The sequence below is a fragment of the Nicotiana tomentosiformis genome, chromosome 9, assembly GCF_000390325.3.
Source record: "Nicotiana tomentosiformis chromosome 9, ASM39032v3, whole genome shotgun sequence".
Classification (NCBI taxonomy): domain Eukaryota; kingdom Viridiplantae; phylum Streptophyta; class Magnoliopsida; order Solanales; family Solanaceae; genus Nicotiana; species Nicotiana tomentosiformis.
The window spans coordinates 71,933,739-71,953,194 of NC_090820.1; positions in this window are offsets into that span (position 1 = coordinate 71,933,739).

A 19,456-nucleotide genomic window follows, 5' to 3' on the forward strand; every position below is an offset into this window, starting at 1 on the left:
GAAGTAATGTAGCTCTTAGGCTTAATGGTCGAGTGAGTGTTTGCTCAAACTCGAAGTAATGTAGCCCTTTGCCTTAATGGTCGAGTGAGTGTTGCTCGAACTCGAAGTAATGTAGCCCTTAGGCCTAATAGTTGAGTGAGTGTTGCTCGAACTCGAAGAAATGTAGCCCTTAGGCTTAACGGTCGAGCGAGTGTTTTCTTGAACTCGAAGTAATGTATCCCTTTGGCTTAATGGTCGAGTGAGTGTTGCTCGAACTCGAAGTAATGTAGCCCTTAGACTTAATGGTCGAGTGAGTGTTTCTCAAACTCGAAGTAATATAGCCCTTAGGCCTAATAGTCGAGTGGGTGTTTGCTCGAACTCGAAATGATGTAGCCCTTAGACTTAATGGTCGAGTGAGTGTTTACTTGAACTCGAAGTAATGTAGACCTTAGGCTTAATGGTCGAGTGGGTGTTTTCTCGAACTTGAAGTAATGTAGCCCTTAGGCTTAATAGTCGAGTGAGTGTTTGTTGGAACTCGTAAAAATGTAGCTCTTAGGCTTAATGGTCTAGTGAGTGTTTGCTCGAACTAGAAGTAATGTAGCCCTTAGGCTTAATGATCGAGTGAGTGTTTGCTCGAACTCGAAGTAATGTAGCCCTTAGGCTTATTGGTCGAGTAAGTGTTGCTCGAACTCGAAGTAATATAGCCCTTAGGCTTAATGGTGGATTGAGTGTTTGCTCGAACTCGAAATAATTTAGCCCTTAGGCTTAATGGTCGAGTGCGTGTTTGCTTAAACTCGAAATAATGTAGCCCTTAGGCTTAATGGTCGAGTATGTGTTTGCTCGAACTCGAAATAATGTAGCCCTTAGACTTAATGGTCGAGTCAGTGTTTGATTGAACTCGAAGTAATGTATACCTTAGTCTTATTGGTCGAGTGCGTGTTTGTTCGAACTGTGAGTGTTTGCTCGAACTCGAAGTAATGTAGCCCTTAGGCTTAATGGTCGAGTGAGTGTTTGCTCAAAATTGTAGTAATGTAACCCTTAGGAATAATGGTCGGGTGATTGTTTGCTCGAACTCGAAGTAATGTAGCCCTTAGGCTTAATGATCGACGAGTGTTTGCTCGAACTCAAAGAAATGTATCCCTTAGGCATAATGGTCGAGTGAGTGTTGCTCTAACTCGAAGTAATGTAGCCCTTAGGCTTAACGGTCGAGTGAGTATTTGCTCGAACTAGAAATAATGTAGCCCTTAGGCTTAATGATCGAGTGAGTGTTTGCTCGAACTCGAAGTAATGTAGCCCTTAGGCTTATTGGTCGAGTAAGTGTTGCTCGAACTCGAAGTAATGTAGCCCTTAGGCTTAATGGTCGATTGAGTGTTTGCTCGAACTCGAAATAATTTAGCCCTTAGGCTTAATGGTCGAGTGCGTGTTTGCTCAAACTCGAAATAATGTAGCCCTTAGGCTTAATGGTCGAGTGTGTGTTTGCTCGAACTTGAAATAATGTAGCCCTAAGACTTAATGGTCGAGTGAGTGTTTGATTGAACTCGAAGTAATGTATACCTTAGGCTTATTGGTCGAGTGCGTGTTTGTTCGAACTGTGAGTGTTTGCTCGAACTCAAAGTAATGTAGCCCTTAGGCTTAATGGTCGAGTGAGTGTTTGCTCAAAATTGTAGTAATGTTACCTTAGGATTAATGGTCGGGTGATTGTTTGCTCGAACTCGAAGTAATGTAGCCCTTAGGCTTAATGATCGACGAGTGTTTGCTCGAACTCAAAGAAATGTATCCCTTAGGCATAATGGTCGAGTGAGTGTTGCTCTAACTCGAAGTAATGTAGCCCTTAGGCTTAACGGTCGAGTGAGTATTTGCTTGAACTCGAAGTAATGTATCCCTTTGTCTTAATGTTCGAGTGAGTGTTTGCTCGAACTCGAAGTAATGTAGCCCTTAGGCTTAATGGTCGAGTTAGTGTTGCTCGAACTCGAAGTAATGTTGCCCTTAGGCCTAATAGTCGAGTGAGTGTTGCTCGAACTCAAAGTAATGTAGCCCTTAGGCTTAATGGTCGAGTGAGATTTACCAAAACTCAAAGCAATGTATCCCTTAGGCCTAATGGTCGAGAGAGTGTTGCCCGAACTCGAAGTAATATAGCCCTTAGGCTTAATTGTCGAGTGAGTGTTTGCTCGAACTGGAAATAATTAAGCCCTTAGGCTTAATAGTCGAGTGTGTGTTTGCTCGAACTCGAAATAATGTAGGCCTTAGACTTAATGGTCGAGTGAGTGTTTGCTTGAACTCGAAGAAATGTAGCCCTTAGGCTTAATGATCGAGTGAGTGTTTACTCGAACTCGAAGTAATGTAGCCCTTAGGCTTAATTGTCGAGTGAGTGTTTTGTCGAACTCGAAATAATGTAGCCCTTAGACTTAATGGTCAAGTGAGTGTTTGCTCGAACTCGAAGTAATGTAGCTCTTAGGCTTAATGGTCGAGTGAGTGTTTGCTCAAACTCGAAGTAATGTAGCCCTTTGCCTTAATGGTCGAGTGAGTGTTGCTCGAACTCGAAGTAATGTAGCCCTTAGGCCTAATAGTTGAGTGAGTGTTGCTCGAACTCGAAGAAATGTAGCCCTTAGGCTTAACGGTCGAGCGAGTGTTTTCTTGAACTCGAAGTAACATTCCCTTTGGCTTAATGGTCGAGTGAGTGTTGCTCGAACTCGAAGTAATGTAGCCCTTAGACTTAATGGTCGAGTGAGTGTTTCTCAAACTCGAAGTAATATAGCCCTTAGGCCTAATAGTCGAGTGGGTGTTTGCTCGAACTCGAAATGATGTAGCCCTTAGACTTAATGGTCGAGTGAGTGTTTACTTGAACTCGAAGTAATGTAGACCTTAGGCTTAATGGTCGAGTGGGTGTTTTCTCGAACTTGAAGTAATGTAGCCCTTCGGCTTAATAGTCGAGTGAGTGTTTGTTGGAACTCGTAAAAATGTAGCTCTTAGGCTTAATGGTCTAGTGAGTGTTTGCTCTAACTAGAAGTAATGTAGCCCTTAGGCTTAATGATCGAGTGAGTGTTTGCTCGAACTCGAAGTAATGTAGCCCTTAGGCTTATTGGTCGAGTAAGTGTTGCTCGAACTCGAAGTAATGTAGCCCTTAGGCTTAATGGTGGATTGAGTGTTTGCTCGAACTCGAAATAATTTAGCCCTTAGGCTTAATGGTCGAGTGCGTGTTTGCTTAAACTCGAAATAATGTAGCCCTTAGGCTTAATGGTCGAGTATGTGTTTGCTCGAACTCGAAATAATGTAGCCCTTAGACTTAATGGTCGAGTCAGTGTTTGATTGAACTCGAAGTAATGTATACCTTAGTCTTATTGGTCGAGTGCGTGTTTGTTCGAACTGTGAGTGTTTGCTCGAACTCGAAGTAATGTAGCCCTTAGGCTTAATGGTCGAGTGAGTGTTTGCTCAAAATTGTAGTAATGTAACCCTTAGGATTATGGGTCGGGTGATTGTTTGCTCGAACTCGAAGTAATGTAGCCCTTAGGCTTAATGATCGACGAGTGTTTGCTCGAACTCAAAGAAATGTATCCCTTAGGCATAATGGTCGAGTGAGTGTTGCTCTAACTCGAAGTAATGTAGCCCTTAGGCTTAACGGTCGAGTGAGTATTTGCTCGAACTAGAAATAATGTAGCCCTTAGGCTTAATGATCGAGTGAGTGTTTGCTCGAACTCGAAGTAATGTAGCCCTTAGGCTTATTGGTCGAGTAAGTGTTGCTCGAACTCGAAGTAATGTAGCCCTTAGGCTTAGTGGTCGATTGAGTGTTTGCTCGAACTCGAAATAATTTAGCCCTTAGGCTTAATGGTCGAGTGCGTGTTTGCTCAAACTCGAAATAATGTAGCCCTTAGGCTTAATGGTCGAGTGTGTGTTTGCTCGAACTTGAAATAATGTAGCCCTAAGACTTAATGGTCGAGTGAGTGTTTGATTGAACTCGAAGTAATGTATACCTTAGGCTTATTGGTCGAGTGCGTGTTTGTTCGAACTGTGAGTGTTTGCTCGAACTCAAAGTAATGTAGCCCTTAGGCTTAATGGTCGAGTGAGTTTTTGCTCAAAATTGTAGTAATGTAACCCTTAGGATTAATGGTCGGGTGATTGTTTGCTCGAACTCGAAGTAATGTAGCCCTTAGGCTTAATGATCGACGAGTGTTTGCTCGAACTCGAAGAAATGTATCCCTTAGGCATAATGGTCGAGTGAGTATTGCTCTAACTCAAAGTAATGTAGCCCTTAGGCTTAACGGTCGAGTGAGTATTTGCTTGAACTCGAAGAAATGTATCCTGTTGTCTTAACGTTCGAGTGAGTGTTTGCTCGAACTCGAAGTAATGTAGCCCTTAGGCTTAATGGTCGAGTGAGTGTTGCTCGAACTCGAAGTAATGTAGCCCTTAGGCCTAATAGTCGAGTGAGTGTTGCTCGAACTCGAAGTAATGTAGCCCTTAGGCTTAATGGTCGAGTGAGATTTTCTCAAACTCAAAGTAGTGTATCCCTTAGGCCTAATGGTCGAGTGAGTGTTGCCCGAACTCGAAGTAATGTAGCCCTTAGGCTTAACGGTCGAGTGAGTGTTTTCTTAAACTCGTAGTAATATATCCCTTTGGCTTAACGGTCGATTGAGTGTTTGCTCGAACTCAAAGAAATATTGCCCTTAGGCTTAATGGGCGAATGAGTGTTTGCTCGAACTCGAAATAATTTAGCCCTTAGGCTTAATGGTCGAGTGAGTGTTTGCTCGAACTCGAAATAATGTAGCCCTTACGCTTAACGGTCGAGTGAGTGTTTGCTCGAACTCGAAGTAATGTAAATCTAAGGCTTAACGGTCGAGTGAGTGTTTACTCGAACTCGAAATAATGTAGCCCTTAGGCTTAATGGCCGAGTGAGTATTTGCTCGAACTCGCAGTAATGTAGCCCTTAGGATTAATGGTCAAGTGAGTGTTTGCTCAAATTCGAAGTAATGTAGCCCTTAGGCTTAATGGTCGAGTGAGTGTTTGCTTGAACTCGAAGTAATGTATCCCTTTGGCATAACAGTCGAGTGAGTGTTTGCTCGAACTCGAAGTAATATTTCCCTTAGGCTTAATGGTCGAGTGAGTGTTTGCTCGAGCCCAAAATAATTTAGCCCTTAGGTTTAATGGTCTAGTGCGTGTTTGCTCGAACTAGAAATAATGTAGCCCTTTGGCTTAATGGTCCAGTGTATGTTTGCTCGAACTCGAAGTAATCTAGCCCTTAGGCTTAATGATCGAGTAAGTGTTTGCTCGAACTTGAAGTAATGTAGCCCTTAGGCTTAATGGTCGAGTGAGTGTTTGCTCGAACGCGAAGTAATGTAGTCCTTAGGCTTAAGGGTCAAGTGAGTGTTTGCTCGAACTCGAAGTAATGTAGCTCTTAGGCTTAATGGTCGAGTGAGTGTTTGCTCGAGCCCAAAATAATTTAGCCCTTAGGCTTAATGGTCTAGTGCGTGTTTGCTCGAACTAGAAATAATGTAGCCCTTTGGCTTATTGGTCCAGTGTGTGTTTGCTCGAACTCGAAGTAATCTAGCCCTTAGGCTTAATGATCGAGTAAGTGTTTGCTCGAACTTGAAGTAATGTAGCACTTAGGCATAATGGTCGAGTAAGTGTTTGCTCGAACGCGAAGTAATGTAGCCCTTAGGCTTAAGGGTCAAGTGAGTGTTTACTCGAACTCGAAGTAATGTAGCTCTTAGGCTTAATGGTCGAGTAAGTGTTTGCTCAAACTCGAAGTAATGTAGCCCTTTGCCTTAATGGTCTAGTGAGTGTTGCTCGAACTCGAAGTAATGTAGCTCTTACGCCTAATAGTTGAGTGAGTGTTGCTCGAACTCGAAGAAATGTAGCCCTTAGGCTTATTGGTCGAGTAAGTGTTGCTCGAACTCGAAGTAATGTAGCCCTTAGGCTTAATGGTCGATTGAGTGTTTGCTCGAACTCGAAATAATTTAGCCCTTAGGCTTAATGGTCGAGTGCGTGTTTGCTCAAACTCGAAATAATGTAGCCCTTAGGCTTAATGGTCGAGTGTGTGTTTGCTCGAACTCGAAATAATGTAGGCCTTAGACTTAATGGTCGAGTGAGTGTTTGATTGAACTCGAAGTAATGTATACCTTAGGCTTATTGGTCGAGTGCGTGTTTGTTCGAACTGTGAGTGTTTGCTCGAACTCAAAGTAATGTAGCCCTTAGGCTTAATGGTCGAGTGAGTGTTTGCTCGAACGCGAAGTAATGTAGCCCTTAGGCTTAAGGGTCAAGTGACTGTTTGCTCGAACTCGAAGTAATGTAGCTCTTAGGCTTAATGGTCGAGTGAGTGTTTGCTCAAACTCGAAGTAATGTAGCCCTTTGCCTTAATGGTCGAGTGAGTGTTGCTCGAACTCGAAGTAATGTAGCCCTTAGGCCTAATAGTTGAGTGAGTGTTGCTCGAACTCGAAGAAATGTAGCCCTTAGGCTTAACGGTCGAGCGAGTGTTTTCTTGATCTCAAAGTAATGTATCCCTTTGGCTTAATGGTCGAGTGAGTGTTGCTCGAACTCGAAGTAATGTAGCCCTTAGGCTTAATGGTCGAGTGAGTGTTGCTCAAACTCGAAGTAATATAGCCCTTAGGCCTAATAGTCGAGTGGGTGTTTGCTCGAACTCGAAATGATGTAGCCCTTAGACTTAATGGTCAAGTGAGTGTTTGCTTGAACTCGAAGTAATGTAGACCTTAGGGTTAATGGTCGAGTGAGTGTTTGCTTGAACTCGAAGTAATGTATCCCTTTGGCATAACAGTCGAGTGAGTGTTTGCTCGAACTCGAAGTAATATTTCCCTTAGGCTTAATGGTCGAGTGAGTGTTTGCTCGAGCCCAAAATAATTTAGCCCTTAGGCTTAATGGTCTAGTGCGTGTTTGCTCGAACTAGAAATAATGTAGCCTTTTGGCTTAATGGTCCAGTGTGTGTTTGCTCGAACTCGAAGTAATCTAGCCCTTAGGCTTAATGATCGAGTAAGTGTTTGCTCGAACTTGAAGTAATGTAGCCCTTAGGCTTAATGGTCGAGTGAGTGTTTGCTCGAACGCGAAGTAATGTAGCCGTTAGGCTTAAGGGTCAAGTGAGTGCATGCTCGAACTCGAAGTAATGTAGCTCTTAGGCTTAATGGTCGATTGAGTGTTTGCTCGAGCCCAAAATAATTTAGCCCTTAGGCTTAATGGTCTAGTGCGTGTTTGCTCGAACTAGAAATAATGTAGCCCTTTGGCTTAATGGTCCAGTGTGTGTTTTCTCGAACTCGAAGTAATCTAGCCCTTAGGCTTAATGATCGAGTAAGTGTTTGCTCGAACTTGAAGTAATGTAGCCCTTAGGATTAATGGTCGAGTGAGTGTTTGCTCGAACGCGAAGTAATGTAGCCCTTAGGCTTAAGGGTCAAGTGAGTGTTTGCTCGAACTCGAAGTAATGTAGCTCTTACGCTTAATGATCGAGTGAGTGTTTGCTCGAGCCCAAAATAATTTAGCCCTTAGGCTTAATGGTCTAGTGCGTGTTTGCTCGAATTAGAAATAATGTAGCCCTTTGGCTTAATGGTCTAGTGTGTGTTTGCTCGAACTCGAAGTAATCTAGCCCTTAGGCTTAATGATCGAGTAAGTGTTTGCTCGAACTTGAAGTAATGTAGCCCTTAGGCTTAATGGTCGAGTAAGTGTTTGCTCGAACGCGAAGTAATGTAGCCCTTTGGCTTAATGGTCCAGTGTGTGTTTGCTCGAACTCGAAGTAATCTAGCCCTTAGGCTTAATGATCGAGTAAGTGTTTGCTCGAACTTGAAGTAATGTAGCCATTAAGCTTAATGGTCGAGTAAGTGTTTGCTCGAACTCGAAGTAATGTAGCCCTTAGGCCTAATAGTTGAGTGAGTGTTGCTCGAACTCGAAGAAATGTAGCCCTTATGCTTATTGGTCGAGTAAGTGTTGCTCGAACTCGAAGTAATGTAGCCCTTAGGCTTAATGGTCGATTGAGTGTTTGCTCGAACTCGAAATAATTTAGCCCTTAGGCTTAATGGTCGAGTGCGTGTTTGCTCAAACTCGAAATAATGTAGCCCTTAGGCTTAATGGTCGAGTGTGTGTTTGCTCGAACTCGAAATAATGTAGCCCTTAGACTTAATGGTCGAGTGAGTGTTTGATTGAACTCGAAGTAATGTATACCTTAGGCTTATTGGTCGAGTGCGTGTTTGTTCGAACTGTGAGTGTTTGCTCGAACTCAAAGTAATGTAGCCCTTAGGCTTAATGGTCGAGTGAGTGTTTGCTCAAAATTGTAGTAATGTAACCCTTAGGATTAATGGTCGGGTGATTGTTTGCTCGAACTCGAAGTAATGTAGCCCTTAGGCTTAATGATCGACGAGTGTTTGCTCGAACTCGAAGAAATGTAACCCTTAGGCATAATGGTCGAGTGAGTGTTGCTCTAACTCAAAGTAATGTAGCCCTTAGGCTTAACGGTCGAGTGAGTATTTGCTTGAACTCGAAGTAATGTATCCCGTTGTCTTAACGTTCGAGTGAGTGTTTGCTCGAACTCGAAGTAATGTAGCCCTTAGGCTTAATGGTCGAGTGAGTGTTGCTCGAACTCGAAGTAATGTAGCCCTTAGGCCTAATAGTCGAGTGAGTGTTGCTCGAACTCGAAGTAATGTAGCCCTTAGGCTTAATGGTCGAGTGAGATTTGCTCAAACTCAAAGCAGTGTATCCCTTAGGCCTAATGGTCGAGTGAGTTTTGCCCGAACTCGAAGTAATGTAGCCCTTAGGCTTAACGGTCGAGTGAGTGTTTTCTTAAACTCGTAGTAATATATCCCTTTGGCTTAATGGTCGATTGAGTGTTTGCTCGAACTCGAAGTAATATTGCCCTTAGGCTTAATGGGCGAATGAGTGTTTGCTCGAACTCGAAATATTTTAGCCCTTAGGCTTAATGGTCGAGTGAGTGTTTGCTCGAACTCGAAATAATGTAGCCCTTACGCTTAACGGTCGAGTGAGTGTTTGCTCGAACTCGAAGTAATGTAAATCTAAGGCTTAACGGTCGAGTGAGTGTTTACTCGAACTCGAAATAATGTAGCCCTTAGGCTTAATGGCCGAGTGAGTATTTGCTCGAACTCGCAGTAATGTAGCCCTTAGGATTAATGGTCAAGTGAGTGTTTGCTCAAATTCGAAGTAATGTAGCCCTTAGGCTTAATAGTCGAGTGAGTGTTTGCTTGAACTCGAAGTAATGTATCCCTTTGACATAACAGTCGAGTGAGTGTTTGCTCGAACTCGAAGTAATATTTCCCTTAGGCTTAATGGTCGAGTGAGTGTTTGCTCGAACGCGAAGTAATGTAGCCCTTAGGCTTAAGGGTCAAGTGACTGTTTGCTCGAACTCGAAGTAATGTAGCTCTTAGGCTTAATGGTCGAGTGAGTGTTTGCTCAAACTCGAAGTAATGTAGCCCTTTGCCTTAATGGTCGAGTGAGTGTTGCTCGAACTCGAAGTAATGTAGCCCTTAGGCCTAATAGTTGAGTGAGTGTTGCTCGAACTCGAAGAAATGTAGCCCTTAGGCTTAACGGTCGAGCGAATGTTTTCTTGATCTCAAAGTAATGTATCCCTTTGGCTTAATGGTCGAGTGAGTGTTGCTCGAACTCGAAGTAATGTAGCCCTTAGGCTTAATGGTCGAGTGAGTGTTGCTCAAATTCGAAGTAATATAGCCCTTAGGCCTAATAGTCGAGTGGGTGTTTGCTCGAACTCGAAATGATGTAGCCCTTAGACTTAATGGTCAAGTGAGTGTTTGCTTGAACTCGAAGTAATGTAGACCTTAGGGTTAATGGTCGAGTGAGTGTTTGCTTGAACTCGAAGTAATGTATCCCTTTGGCATAACAGTCGAGTGAGTGTTTGCTCGAACTCGAAGTAATATTTCCCTTAGGCTTAATGGTCGAGTGAGTGTTTGCTCGAGCCCAAAATAATTTAGCCCTTAGGCTTAATGGTCTAGTGCGTGTTTGCTCGAACTAGAAATAATGTAGCCTTTTGGCTTAATGGTCCAGTGTGTGTTTGCTCGAACTCGAAGTAATCTAGCCCTTAGGCTTAATGATCGAGTAAGTGTTTGCTCGAACTTGAAGTAATGTAGCCCTTAGGCTTAATGGTCGAGTGAGTGTTTGCTCGAACGCGAAGTAATGTAGCCGTTAGGCTTAAGGGTCAAGTGAGTGCATGCTCGAACTCGAAGTAATGTAGCTCTTAGGCTTAATGGTCGATTGAGTGTTTGCTCGAGCCCAAAATAATTTAGCCCTTAGGCTTAATGGTCTAGTGCGTGTTTGCTCGAACTAGAAATAATGTAGCCCTTTGGCTTAATGGTCCAGTGTGTGTTTGCTCGAACTCGAAGTAATCTAGCCCTTAGGCTTAATGATCGAGTAAGTGTTTGCTCGAACTTGAAGTAATGTAGCCCTTAAGCTTAATGGTCGAGTAAGTGTTTGCTCGAACTCGAAGTAATGTAGCCCTTAGGCCTAATAGTTGAGTGAGTGTTGCTCGAACTCGAAGAAATGTAGCCCTTATGCTTATTGGTCGAGTAAGTGTTGCTCTAACTCGAAGTAATGTAGCCCTTAGGCTTAATGGTCGATTGAGTGTTTGCTCGAACTCGAAATAATTTAGCCCTTAGGCTTAATGGTCGAGTGCGTGTTTGCTCAAACTCGAAATAATGTAGCCCTTAGGCTTAATGGTCGAGTGTGTGTTTGCTCGAACTCGAAATAATGTAGCCCTTAGACTTAATGGTCGAGTGAGTGTTTGATTGAACTCGAAGTAATGTATACCTTAGGCTTATTGGTCGAGTGCGTGTTTGTTCGAACTGTGAGTGTTTGCTCGAACTCAAAGTAATGTAGCCCTTAGGCTTAATGGTCGAGTGAGTGTTTGCTCAAAATTGTAGTAATGTAACCCTTAGGATTAATGGTCGGGTGATTGTTTGCTCGAACTCGAAGTAATGTAGCCCTTAGGCTTAATGATCGACGAGTGTTTGCTCGAACTCGAAGAAATGTAACCCTTAGGCATAATGGTCGAGTGAGTGTTGCTCTAACTCAAAGTAATGTAGCCCTTAGGCTTAACGGTCGAGTGAGTATTTGCTTGAACTCGAAGTAATGTATCCCGTTGTCTTAACGTTCGAGTGAGTGTTTGCTCGAACTCGAAGTAATGTAGCCCTTAGGCTTAATGGTCGAGTGAGTGTTGCTCGAACTCGAAGTAATGTAGCCCTTAGGCCTAATAGTCGAGTGAGTGTTGCTCGAACTCGAAGTAATGTAGCCCTTAGGCTTAATGGTCGAGTGAGATTTGCTCAAACTCAAAGCAGTGTATCCCTTAGGCCTAATGGTCGAGTGAGTTTTGCCCGAACTCGAAGTAATGTAGCCCTTAGGCTTAACGGTCGAGTGAGTGTTTTCTTAAACTCGTAGTAATATATCCCTTTGGCTTAACGGTCGATTGAGTGTTTGCTCGAACTCGAAGTAATATTGCCCTTAGGCTTAATGGGCGAATGAGTGTTTGCTCGAACTCGAAATATTTTAGCCCTTAGGCTTAATGGTCGAGTGAGTGTTTGCTCGAACTCGAAATAATGTAGCCCTTACGCTTAACGGTCGAGTGAGTGTTTGCTCGAACTCGAAGTAATGTAAATCTAAGGCTTAACGGTCGAGTGAGTGTTTACTCGAACTCGAAATAATGTAGCCCTTAGGCTTAATGGCCGAGTGAGTATTTGCTCGAACTCGCAGTAATGTAGCCCTTAGGATTAATGGTCAAGTGAGTGTTTGCTCAAATTCGAAGTAATGTAGCCCTTAGGCTTAATAGTCGAGTGAGTGTTTGCTTGAACTCGAAGTAATGTATCCCTTTGACATAACAGTCGAGTGAGTGTTTGCTCGAACTCGAAGTAATATTTCCCTTAGGCTTAATGGTCGAGTGAGTGTTTGCTCGAACGCGAAGTAATGTAGCCCTTAGGCTTAAGGGTCAAGTGACTGTTTGCTCGAACTCGAAGTAATGTAGCTCTTAGGCTTAATGGTCGAGTGAGTGTTTGCTCAAACTCGAAGTAATGTAGCCCTTTGCCTTAATGGTCGAGTGAGTGTTGCTCGAACTCGAAGTAATGTAGCCCTTAGGCCTAATAGTTGAGTGAGTGTTGCTCGAACTCGAAGAAATGTAGCCCTTAGGCTTAACGGTCGAGCGAGTGTTTTCTTGATCTCAAAGTAATGTATCCCTTTGGCTTAATGGTCGAGTGAGTGTTGCTCGAACTCGAAGTAATGTAGCCCTTAGGCTTAATGGTCGAGTGAGTGTTGCTCAAACTCGAAGTAATATAGCCCTTAGGCCTAATAGTCGAGTGGGTGTTTGCTCGAACTCGAAATGATGTAGCCCTTAGACTTAATGGTCAAGTGAGTGTTTGCTTGAACTCGAAGTAATGTAGACCTTAGGGTTAATGGTCGAGTGAGTGTTTGCTTGAACACGAAGTAATGTATCCCTTTGGCATAACAGTCGAGTGAGTGTTTGCTCGAACTCGAAGTAATATTTCCCTTAGGCTTAATGGTCGAGTGAGTGTTTGCTCGAGCCCAAAATAATTTAGCCCTTAGGCTTAATGGTCTAGTGCGTGTTTGCTCGAACTAGAAATAATGTAGCCTTTTGGCTTAATGGTCCAGTGTGTGTTTGCTCGAACTCGAAGTAATCTAGCCCTTAGGCTTAATGATCGAGTAAGTGTTTGCTCGAACTTGAAGTAATGTAGCCCTTAGGCTTAATGGTCGAGTGAGTGTTTGCTCGAACGCGAAGTAATGTAGCCGTTAGGCTTAAGGGTCAAGTGAGTGCATGCTCGAACTCGAAGTAATGTAGCTCTTAGGCTTAATGGTCGATTGCGTGTTTGCTCGAGCCCAAAATAATTTAGCCCTTAGGCTTAATGGTCTAGTGCGTGTTTACTCGAACTAGAAATAATGTAGCCCTTTGGCTTAATGGTCCAGTGTGTGTTTTCTCGAACTCGAAGTAATCTAGCCCTTAGGCTTAATGATCGAGTAAGTGTTTGCTCGAACTTGAAGTAATGTAGCCCTTAGGCTTAATGGTCGAGTGAGTGTTTGCTCGAACGCAAAGTAATGTAGCCCTTAGGCTTAAGGGTCAAGTGAGTGTTTGCTCGAACTCGAAGTAATGTAGCTCTTACGCTTAATGATCGAGTGAGTGTTTGCTCGAGCCCAAAATAATTTAGCCCTTAGGCTTAATGGTCTAGTGCGTGTTTGCTCGAATTAGAAGTAATGTAGCCCTTTGGCTTAATGGTCCAGTGTGTGTTTGCTCGAACTCGAAGTAATCTAGCCCTTAGGCTTAATGATCGAGTAAGTGTTTGCTCGAACTTGAAGTAATGTAGCCCTTAAGCTTAATGGTCGAGTAAGTGTTTGCTCGAACTCGAAGTAATGTAGCCCTTAGGCCTAATAGTTGAGTGAGTGTTGCTCGAACTCGAAGAAATGTAGCCCTTATGCTTATTGGTCGAGTAAGTGTTGCTCGAACTCGAAGTAATGTAGCCCTTAGGCTTAATGGTCGATTGAGTGTTTGCTCGAACTCGAAATAATTTAGCCCTTAGGCTTAATGGTCGAGTGCGTGTTTGCTCAAACTCGAAATAATGTAGCCCTTAGGCTTAATGGTCGAGTGTGTGTTTGCTCGAACTCGAAATAATGTAGCCCTTAGACTTAATGGTCGAGTGAGTGTTTGATTGAACTCGAAGTAATGTATACCTTAGGCTTATTGGTCGAGTGCGTGTTTGTTCGAACTGTGAGTGTTTGCTCGAACTCAAAGTAATGTAGCCCTTAGGCTTAATGGTCGAGTGAGTGTTTGCTCAAAATTGTAGTAATGTAACCCTTAGGATTAATGGTCGGGTGATTGTTTGCTCGAACTCGAAGTAATGTAGCCCTTAGGCTTAATGATCGACGAGTGTTTGCTCGAACTCGAAGAAATGTAACCCTTAGGCATAATGGTCGAGTGAGTGTTGCTCTAACTCAAAGTAATGTAGCCCTTAGGCTTAACGGTCGAGTGAGTATTTGCTTGAACTCGAAGTAATGTATCCCGTTGTCTTAACGTTCGAGTGAGTGTTTGCTCGAACTCGAAGTAATGTAGCCCTTAGGCTTAATGGTCGAGTGAGTGTTGCTCGAACTCGAAGTAATGTAGCCCTTAGGCCTAATAGTCGAGTGAGTGTTGCTCGAACTCGAAGTAATGTAGCCCTTAGGCTTAATGGTCGAGTGAGATTTGCTCAAACTCAAAGCAGTGTATCCCTTAGGCCTAATGGTCGAGTGAGTTTTGCCCGAACTCGAAGTAATGTAGCCCTTAGGCTTAACGGTCGAGTGAGTGTTTTCTTAAACTCGTAGTAATATATCCCTTTGGCTTAACGGTCGATTGAGTGTTTGCTCGAACTCGAAGTAATATTGCCCTTAGGCTTAATGGGCGAATGAGTGTTTGCTCGAACTCGAAATATTTTAGCCCTTAGGCTTAATGGTCGAGTGAGTGTTTGCTCGAACTCGAAATAATGTAGCCCTTACGCTTAACGGTCGAGTGAGTGTTTGCTCGAACTCGAAGTAATGTAAATCTAAGGCTTAACGGTCGAGTGAGTGTTTACTCGAACTCGAAATAATGTAGCCCTTAGGCTTAATGGCCGAGTGAGTATTTGCTCGAACTCGCAGTAATGTAGCCCTTAGGATTAATGGTCAAGTGAGTGTTTGCTCAAATTCGAAGTAATGTAGCCCTTAGGCTTAATAGTCGAGTGAGTGTTTGCTTGAACTCGAAGTAATGTATCCCTTTGACATAACAGTCGAGTGAGTGTTTGCTCGAACTCGAAGTAATATTTCCCTTAGGCTTAATGGTCGAGTGAGTGTTTGCTCGAACGCGAAGTAATGTAGCCCTTAGGCTTAAGGGTCAAGTGACTGTTTGCTCGAACTCGAAGTAATGTAGCTCTTAGGCTTAATGGTCGAGTGAGTGTTTGCTCAAACTCGAAGTAATGTAGCCCTTTGCCTTAATGGTCGAGTGAGTGTTGCTCGAACTCGAAGTAATGTAGCCCTTAGGCCTAATAGTTGAGTGAGTGTTGCTCGAACTCGAAGAAATGTAGCCCTTAGGCTTAACGGTCGAGCGAGTGTTTTCTTGATCTCAAAGTAATGTATCCCTTTGGCTTAATGGTCGAGTGAGTGTTGCTCGAACTCGAAGTAATGTAGCCCTTAGGCTTAATGGTCGAGTGAGTGTTGCTCAAACTCGAAGTAATATAGCCCTTAGGCCTAATAGTCGAGTGGGTGTTTGCTCGAACTCGAAATGATGTAGCCCTTAGACTTAATGGTCAAGTGAGTGTTTGCTTGAACTCGAAGTAATGTAGACCTTAGGGTTAATGGTCGAGTGAGTGTTTGCTTGAACACGAAGTAATGTATCCCTTTGGCATAACAGTCGAGTGAGTGTTTGCTCGAACTCGAAGTAATATTTCCCTTAGGCTTAATGGTCGAGTGAGTGTTTGCTCGAGCCCAAAATAATTTAGCCCTTAGGCTTAATGGTCTAGTGCGTGTTTGCTCGAACTAGAAATAATGTAGCCTTTTGGATTAATGGTCCAGTGTGTGTTTGCTCGAACTCGAAGTAATCTAGCCCTTAGGCTTAATGATCGAGTAAGTGTTTGCTCGAACTTGAAGTAATGTAGCCCTTAGGCTTAATGGTCGAGTGAGTGTTTGCTCGAACGCGAAGTAATGTAGCCGTTAGGCTTAAGGGTCAAGTGAGTGCATGCTCGAACTCGAAGTAATGTAGCTCTTAGGCTTAATGGTCGATTGCGTGTTTGCTCGAGCCCAAAATAATTTAGCCCTTAGGCTTAATGGTCTAGTGCGTGTTTACTCGAACTAGAAATAATGTAGCCCTTTGGCTTAATGGTCCAGTGTGTGTTTTCTCGAACTCGAAGTAATCTAGCCCTTAGGCTTAATGATCGAGTAAGTGTTTGCTCGAACTTGAAGTAATGTAGCCCTTAGGCTTAATGGTCGAGTGAGTGTTTGCTCGAACGCAAAGTAATGTAGCCCTTAGGCTTAAGGGTCAAGTGAGTGTTTGCTCGAACTCGAAGTAATGTAGCTCTTACGCTTAATGATCGAGTGAGTGTTTGCTCGAGCCCAAAATAATTTAGCCCTTAGGCTTAATGGTCTAGTGCGTGTTTGCTCGAATTAGAAGTAATGTAGCCCTTTGGCTTAATGGTCCAGTGTGTGTTTGCTCGAACTCGAAGTAATCTAGCCCTTAGGCTTAATGATCGAGTAAGTGTTTGCTCGAACTTGAAGTAATGTAGCCCTTAAGCTTAATGGTCGAGTAAGTGTTTGCTCGAACTCGAAGTAATGTAGCCCTTAGGCTTAATGGTCGATTGAGTGTTTGCTCGAACTCGAAATAATTTAGCCCTTAGGCTTAATGGTCGAGTGCGTGTTTGCTCAAACTCGAAATAATGTAGCCCTTAGGCTTAATGGTCGAGTGTGTGTTTGCTCGAACTCGAAATAATGTAGCCCTTAGACTTAATGGTCGAGTGAGTGTTTGATTGAACTCGAAGTAATGTATACCTTAGGCTTATTGGTCGAGTGCGTGTTTGTTCGAACTGTGAGTGTTTGCTCGAACTCAAAGTAATGTAGCCCTTAGGCTTAATGGTCGAGTGAGTGTTTGCTCAAAATTGTAGTAATGTAACCCTTAGGATTAATGGTCGGGTGATTGTTTGCTCGAACTCGAAGTAATGTAGCCCTTAGGCTTAATGATCGACGAGTGTTTGCTCGAACTCGAAGAAATGTAACCCTTAGGCATAATGGTCGAGTGAGTGTTGCTCTAACTCAAAGTAATGTAGCCCTTAGGCTTAACGGTCGAGTGAGTATTTGCTTGAACTCGAAGTAATGTATCCCGTTGTCTTAACGTTCGAGTGAGTGTTTGCTCGAACTCGAAGTAATGTAGCCCTTAGGCTTAATGGTCGAGTGAGTGTTGCTCGAACTCGAAGTAATGTAGCCCTTAGGCCTAATAGTCGAGTGAGTGTTGCTCGAACTCGAAGTAATGTAGCCCTTAGGCTTAATGGTCGAGTGAGATTTGCTCAAACTCAAAGCAGTGTATCCCTTAGGCCTAATGGTCGAGTGAGTTTTGCCCGAACTCGAAGTAATGTAGCCCTTAGGCTTAACGGTCGAGTGAGTGTTTTCTTAAACTCGTAGTAATATATCCCTTTGGCTTAACAGTCGATTGAGTGTTTGCTCGAACTCGAAGTAATATTGCCCTTAGGCTTAATGGGCGAATGAGTGTTTGCTCGAACTCGAAATATTTTAGCCCTTAGGCTTAATGGTCGAGTGAGTGTTTGCTCGAACTCGAAATAATGTAGCCCTTACGCTTAACGGTCGAGTGAGTGTTTGCTCGAACTCGAAGTAATGTAAATCTAAGGCTTAACGGTCGAGTGAGTGTTTACTCGAACTCGAAATAATGTAGCCCTTAGGCTTAATGGCCGAGTGAGTATTTGCTCGAACGCGCAGTAATGTAGCCCTTAGGATTAATGGTCAAGTGAGTGTTTGCTCAAATTCGAAGTAATGTAGCCCTTAGGCTTAATAGTCGAGTGAGTGTTTGCTTGAACTCGAAGTAATGTATCCCTTTGACATAACAGTCGAGTGAGTGTTTGCTCGAACTCGAAGTAATATTTCCCTTAGGCTTAATGGTCGAGTGAGTGTTTGCTCGAACGCGAAGTAATGTAGCCCTTAGGCTTAAGGGTCAAGTGACTGTTTGCTCGAACTCGAAGTAATGTAGCTCTTAGGCTTAATGGTCGAGTGAGTGTTTGCTCAAACTCGAAGTAATGTAGCCCTTTGCCTTAATGGTCGAGTGAGTGTTGCTCGAACTCGAAGTAATGTAGCCCTTAGGCCTAATAGTTGAGTGAGTGTTGCTCGAACTCGAAGAAATGTAGCCCTTAGGCTTAACGGTCGAGCGAGTGTTTTCTTGATCTCAAAGTAATGTATCCCTTTGGCTTAATGGTCGAGTGAGTGTTGCTAGAACTCGAAGTAATGTAGCCCTTAGGCTTAATGGTCTAGTGCGTGTTTACTCGAACTAGAAATAATGTAGCCCTTAGGCTTAAGGGTCAAGTGAGTGTTTGCTCGAACTCGAAGTAATGTAGCTCTTACGCTTAATGATCGAGTGAGTGTTTGCTCGAGCCCAAAATAATTTAGCCCTTAGGCTTAATGGTCTAGTGCGTGTTTGCTCGAATTAGAAATAATGTAGCCCTTTGGCTTAATGGTCTAGTGTGTGTTTGCTCGAACTCGAAGTAATCTAGCCCTTAGGCTTAATGATCGAGTAAGTGTTTGCTCGAACTTGAAGTAATGTAGCCCTTAGGCTTAATGGTCGAGTAAGTGTTTGCTCGAACGCGAAGTAATGTAGCCCTTTGGCTTAATGGTCCAGTGTGTGTTTGCTCGAACTCGAAGTAATCTAGCCCTTAGGCTTAATGATCGAGTAAGTGTTTGCTCGAACTTGAAGTAATGTAGCCCTTAAGCTTAATGGTCGAGTAAGTGTTTGCTCGAACTCGAAGTAATGTAGCCCTTAGGCCTAATAGTTGAGTGAGTGTTGCTCGAACTCGAAGAAATGTAGCCCTTATGCTTATTGGTCGAGTAAGTGTTGCTCGAACTCGAAGTAATGTAGCCCTTAGGCTTAATGGTCGATTGAGTGTTTGCTCGAACTCGAAATAATTTAGCCCTTAGGCTTAATGGTCGAGTGCGTGTTTGCTCAAACTCGAAATAATGTAGCCCTTAGGCTTAATGGTCGAGTGTGTGTTTGCTCGAACTCGAAATAATGTAGCCCTTAGACTTAATGGTCGAGTGAGTGTTTGATTGAACTCGAAGTAATGTATACCTTAGGCTTATTGGTCGAGTGCGTGTTTGTTCGAACTGTGAGTGTTTGCTCGAACTCAAAGTAATGTAGCCCTTAGGCTTAATGGTCGAGTGAGTGTTTGCTCAAAATTGTAGTAATGTAACCCTTAGGATTAATGGTCGGGTGATTGTTTGCTCGAACTCGAAGTAATGTAGCCCTTAGGCTTAATGATCGACGAGTGTTTGCTCGAACTCGAAGAAATGTAACCCTTAGGCATAATGGTCGAGTGAGTGTTGCTCTAACTCAAAGTAATGTAGCCCTTAGGCTTAACGGTCGAGTGAGTATTTGCTTGAACTCGAAGTAATGTATCCCGTTGTCTTAACGTTCGAGTGAGTGTTTGCTCGAACTCGAAGTAATGTAGCCCTTAGGCTTAATGGTCGAGTGAGTGTTGCTCGAACTCGAAGTAATGTAGCCCTTAGGCCTAATAGTCGAGTGAGTGTTGCTCGAACTCGAAGTAATGTAGCCCTTAGGCTTAATGGTCGAGTGAGATTTGCTCAAACTCAAAGCAGTGTATCCCTTAGGCCTAATGGTCGAGTGAGTTTTGCCCGAACTCGAAGTAATGTAGCCCTTAGGCTTAACGGTCGAGTGAGTGTTTTCTTAAACTCGTAGTAATATATCCCTTTGGCTTAACGGTCGATTGAGTGTTTGCTCGAACTCGAAGTAATATTG